Below are 6,053 nucleotides of genomic sequence, written 5' to 3'. Positions count from 1 at the left end.
TTATTTTTGACAGATTTGCACAAATGGCGAAAAATGGCTCGACAGACATTACTAGAAGCGCAAAATCGAGAAACAATTTTCAAACATCAAGGAAATTTAATTTTTCAGCCTAAGCAGGTCCAAATTATGTGTATTAATTCATAATATAATTATTTTTAATTTTAATCCAATTTAATTTAGGTTAAATAAATTATTATTAATTAATTATGAAAATGGGCCCAGTTGAGCTGAACCAAGAAAACTGATCCAACCGAGCACTAGGTAGCCCAAAACCATCTCACATTCTGACCTAATCAGCTTGTTTGGCTGATAATTTGGCTTGCAAAATGGCCCTTGAAGACTCCTTCAATTTGAATTCAAACTCCTCCATTATTCATGCCTTTCAAGATTTGCCCTTACCTAAAAATAGCATGTTTGAAATCTTCGAACATGCCACATGTGTGGCCGGCCATGGGGGGAGCCTTTGATTACTGATTTTGGCTATTTTTAGCAGCCTTCTCAACCTATAAAAACCCCATTGGCTGCTCACTTCAAACACATCTCAAAATCCTATCCTTATCGCTGATGATAGGGATAAAGCTCTAAGATAGTATTCCATGCCAGTGTTTCATGATCTTAATCCTGGTATTAGAAGACTCAAAATCAAGGCACAACAGTTCGAGCTGAAGCCAGTCGTGTTTCAGATACTTCATATAGTGGGCCAATTCAATGGAATGCCTATCGAAGATCCTCACCTGCACTTAAAATTGTTTATGGAGGTGAGCGATTCTTTCAAGTTAGCTGGAGTACTCGAAGATGCACTACGATTGAAGTTGTTCCCATATTCGCTAAGGTACAGAGCTCGAGCCTGGTTGAACTTATTACCACCAAATTTAATGTTCACATGGCAAGAGTTAACAAAAAGATTCCTCATGAAGTATTTCCCACCTAGCAAGACTTCTAAGTTGAGGAACGAGATCACTGCTTTCCAAAAAATGGATGATGAGTCCTTGTATGAGGCATGGGAAAGGTATAAAGAATTATTACGGAAGTGCCCTCATCACGGAATCCCGTATTGCATCCAACTTGACACATTTTGTAATGGTCTCAATGCTCACATGAGGATGGTAGTGGACGCTTCTGCTAATAGTGATCTCCTTTCTAAGTCTTATAATGAGGCTTATGAAATCATTGATAGGATTGACAATAACAATTATCAAAGGCCAACCAATCAAGCAGCGTTAGGAATACGAGTCGCTAGAATACATGAAGTAGACGCTTTCACTTCATTCGCATATTAGGTATCTTTAATATCCTCAATGCTTAAAAATTTTACCACTAATGGGTTTAATAGTTTTGCATCACAACCACCGAATCAATTTGAAAATGTAGCCTGTGTCTATTGCGGGGAAGGACATCTGTTCGAAGAATGTTCATTGAGCCCATAATTCATGTATTACATAGGTAACCAGAACCAAAACAGGGGAAGGCAAGGACTACAATCCAATTCCTATAACCCATCATGGCGAAACCATCCTAATTTCTCTTGGAGTAACCAAGGGGCTGGACCCAGCAACACATACGCCCAACCTAGACCGACCTAGCCACCTATTTTTACCCAACAAGTTTAGAAACAACCTCAAATTAAACCATCCAATGGCTTAGAAAACTTGTTGAAGGCATACATAGCCAAGAATGATGCCTTAATCCAAAGCCAAGCAGCTACATTGAAAAACCTAGAAAACTAAATGGGTCAGCTTGCAACTGAACTCAGAAACTGACCACAAGGTGCTTTACCTAGTGATACGGAGAATCTAAGGAACCCAGGGAAGGAGCATTGTAAAGTGTTGACATTGAGGAGCGGAAAGACATTAGAGCCCAACACCGTCGAAGTTGAAGAGGAGCCAGCTGATGCTCAAGACTCAGAGGAAGTTCAACCGAGTGTTGAAATTTTAGTTTCACCAGAACTAGAATCTGTAAAACCTAGTAAGGTCATTTCTGACCCAAACAATCCTGATAAACTAGCAACTTCATTAGATGCAGAATTGCCACAGAAGACAAATCAACCAGTTCCAATAAAGAAGTCTCTACCACCCTACCCTCAAAGACTTTAGAAGCAGAAGCAGAAAGTTCAATTCAAGAAGTTCCTAAATGTATTCAAGGAACTTCATATCAATATCCTGTTGGTTGAATCATTTGAACAAATGCCAAAATACGTCAAATTCATGAAGGATGTCATGTCAAAAAAATAAAGACTTGGAGAATTTAAGACGGTAGCCCTAACAAAGGAATGCAGTGTATATCTTCAAGGCAAACTACCCTTAAAGTTGAAGGATCTTGGATGTTTTACCATACCTTGCAACATTGGAGCAACATATTTTGGTAAGGCACTATGTTATTTGGGTGCGAGTATCAACTTAATACCCATGTCAATATTTAGAAAGTTGGGGATAGGTGAAGTTAGACCTACTACGGTTACACTTTAATTAGCAAAACGATCCTTATCACATCTAGAAGGAAAAATCGAGGACGTATTGGTACGTGTAGACAAATTTATTTTTCCTGCTGACTTTGTAATTCTAGACTTTGAAGCAGACAAAAAAGTGTCAATCATCCTAGGAAAGCCTTTCCTAGTAACTGGAAGGACCATTATTGATGTACAGAAGGGCGAGCTTACTATGCGCGTTCAGGACAATCAGGTAGCATTTAATGTTTTTAAGTCTATGTGATTTTTTGACACAATTGATGATTATTCTGTAGTGTCCGATTTAGAGGAATTAATCATGGAAAAGGAACTCAACTATGTTAAGGACCCATTGGAATAAATTTTGACATCAGAACCTCTAAGTGATGAAGAAGAGGACGAATACTTAGCTTTGCTAGAAGCTAATCAAAGAGGATTTAATCTGCAATCCCAGTTTGAATCTTTAGAGTTAGATAATAGGGATTATGACCAACCTAAAGCATCAATCAAGAAGCTACCTAAATTAGAACTGAAGGAACTTCCCTCACATTTAAAACATGTTTATTTAGGTAACGCTTCTACTTTGCCTATGATTGTTTCAGCGGAGTTAACCGTTGAGCAAGAAGAGAAACTCATCCTAGTATTGAAACAATTCAAGACGGCTATCGGATGGACCATAGCTAATATTCACGAAATTAGTCCTTCTGTATGCATGTACAAGATTATCCTGGAAGATGGCAAAAAAGGGACGATTAATGGACAACAAGACTGAACCCCATCATGAATGACGTCGTAAAGAAATAAATCATCAAGTGGTTGGATGCGAGTATAATTTACCCCATCTTAGACAGTTCGTGAGTAAGTCCAGTCCAATGCGTACTAAAGAAAGGAGGTATTACGGTAATTAAAAACAAGAATAACAAGTTGATACCGACTAAAATGATTATGGGATGGAGAATTTGCATCGATTACCGGAAGTTGAACAAGGTGACTAGGAACGATCACTTTCCTTTTTCGTTTTTGGACCAGATGCTGGATAGACTCGTAGGGCGAGACTATTGCTGTTCTCTTGATGGATACTCGGGGAATAATCATATTACAATAGCACCGAAAGATCAACACAAGACAACATTCACCTACCCGTATGGTACATTTGCATTTAGATGCATGCCATTTGGTTTATGTAATGCACCTGCTACATTTCAAAGATATATGTCTATTTTTACTAATATGGTTGAGAAATACTTGGAAGTCTTTATGGATGATTTTTCAGTATTCAGAGATACATATGATGATTACCTAGCCAATATAGCCCAGGTACGAAGGCAATGTGAAGAAACAAACCTCGTACTCAACTGGGAAAAATGTCATTTCATGGTATAAGAAGGTATTGTTCTGGGGCACCGGATAACGAAACATGGAATCGAGGTACATAAAGCAAAGGTAGACGTTATTAAGAAACCCTCACCTCTAAAATCTGTAAAGAGTGTTAAGAGCTTTTCGGGCCACGCCAGTTTCTATCAAAGATTTATCAAAGACTTCTCCAAAATTGCTAAACCCTTATGCAAATTATTGGAGAAGGACACGACTTTCAAATTTGATGAGGAGTGCTTAAGAGCTTTCAAAGATTTTAAGAGTCGGTTAGTTTTAGCACCCATAATCGTCACACCAGACTGGGATTTGCCATTTGAATTTATGTGTGACACAAGTGCCTTCGCAATAGGAGTTGTCATGGGCCAGCGAAGGAACAAAATTTTTCATCCCATCTACTACGCAAGTCGAACTCTAACGGGAGCTCAGTTGAATTATAAGGTAACAAAGAAAAAGTTATTTGCTATTGTGTTTGCTTTTGACAAGTTTCAATATTATCTTGTAGGTACCAAAGTGACTGTCTATACGGACCATTCAGTAATTAAGTATTTACTTGCCAAGAAAGACACTAAGCCAAGACTGATCCGATGGGTACTTCTACTTTAAGAGTTTGATTTAGAAATTCAAGATCGAAAAGGAGTAAAAAACCAAGTAGAAGACCACTTGTCCAGATTGGAGTCGTAAGAAGGGAATTCTCCACTTATACCCATTCAAGAGACATTTTCAGACGAACACATACTGAAGGTAAATCATATCCATAATACCCCTTGTTTTGCTAGTATTGCTAACTATTTAGCTTGTGGTTTGATGCCGATTGATAAAGCGTATCATTAAAAGAAAAAGTTTCTTCACGATGTGAAGTACTATTTCTAGGAAGAACCATACTTGTTTAAAAAGTGTGCAAATCAAATGATCACGAGATGCATGGAAGAATATGAAGTACATAAGATTCTATATCATTGCCACTCAGCTCCGAGTAGGGGACACTTCGGAGGTACACGTACTGCTGCCAAAGTATTGCAAGCCGGATTCTTTTGGCCAACACTATTCAAAGACGCATATGCTTACGTAAATAGTTGTGATCGATGTCAAAGGGTTGGAAACGGCATCAATAGAAATGAGATGCCCCGAACAAACATCATCTAAGTAGAATTATTTGATGTTTGGGGTATTGAATTTCTTAGTCCTTTCCCTCCATCTTTTGGTCACAAGTACATATTGGTAGCAGTAGACTATGTGTCTAAGTGAGTTAAAGATGAGGCATATCCGACGAATGATGCTAAGGTTGTGATGAATTTTTTGCAAAAGCATGTGTTCACAAGGTTTGGAACCCCGAGAGCTATCATCAATGATGAAGGGTCTCATTTTTTGAACGAATGGTTGAAATGGTTACTCGAAAAACATGGAGTGAAGCACAAGGTTGCCATAGCTTACCATTCGCAGATGAATGGGCAAGCTGAACTGGCAAACAAAGAGATCAAAGGCATACTCAAAAAGGTAGTTTTCCTGAACCGATGAGATTGGTCCAAAAGATTAGACGATGTTTTATGGGCCTACAGGACAACATACAAGACTCCTTTAGGGATGTCACCCTATATGTTGGTATTTGGGAAAGCTTGCCATCTGCCATTGGAGTTAGAGCACAAAGCTTACTGGGCTCTACAACAACTCAACTTGGATCTTAAGCTTACTAAAGAGAAACAAATGCTCCAACTGACGAGTTAGAAGAATTCTGAATGTTCTCATACTAGAATGTCAAATTACTCAAAGAAAGACTTAAGAGATGGCATGACAAGCACATTCGAGTTCGAGAATTTGAAGCAAGTCAATAAGTCTTGTTATTCAATTCTAGATTAAGGTTCTTTCCAAGTAAGTTAAAATCGCGTTGGTCTGGTTCATTTACGGTTCACCAAGTTTATCCATATGGAGTTGTCAAACTTCAAAGTAAGAGAGGTAATTTTCGAGTCAATGCTCAGCGCTTAAACATTACTAGGGGGATAAAATTGAACGGGATCAAATCTCATTCATTTTATCAGATATTTAATTTTTCTTGTTTTTATTTTTAAATAAATGGTTTAGGGTATATTTTCGGGATTAGTATGTTTAAATAAATTTTGTTTAGAAGATTGGAACTTAAGCGGGACCGCTTGTGACCCTTTCAATCTTTCCTGGGAATTGATTTTAACATAATCTTCAGAGAAATTATTCCCTAAATGGCAAAATAAATTTTTAGTGTTTC

The 6,053-nt window shown here is 38.0% G+C and overlaps 1 non-coding gene across 1 annotated transcript; it reads right to left on the bottom strand.

The window, feature by feature from the left end:
* Nucleotides 1-941: 941 nt before the first annotated feature.
* LOC121225843 (small nucleolar RNA R71) lies at nucleotides 942-1,048 on the bottom strand. Its single transcript, XR_005923747.1, has one exon. It is a non-coding gene; the product is annotated as a small nucleolar RNA R71 (small nucleolar RNA).
* Nucleotides 1,049-6,053: the final 5,005 nt, after the last annotated feature.

The sequence above is a fragment of the Gossypium hirsutum genome, chromosome D13 (assembly GCF_007990345.1).
Source record: "Gossypium hirsutum isolate 1008001.06 chromosome D13, Gossypium_hirsutum_v2.1, whole genome shotgun sequence".
Classification (NCBI taxonomy): Eukaryota; Viridiplantae; Streptophyta; class Magnoliopsida; order Malvales; family Malvaceae; genus Gossypium; species Gossypium hirsutum.
Note: the sequence above shows the minus strand (reverse complement) of the source record. Positions and strands in the feature narration are given on the sequence as shown.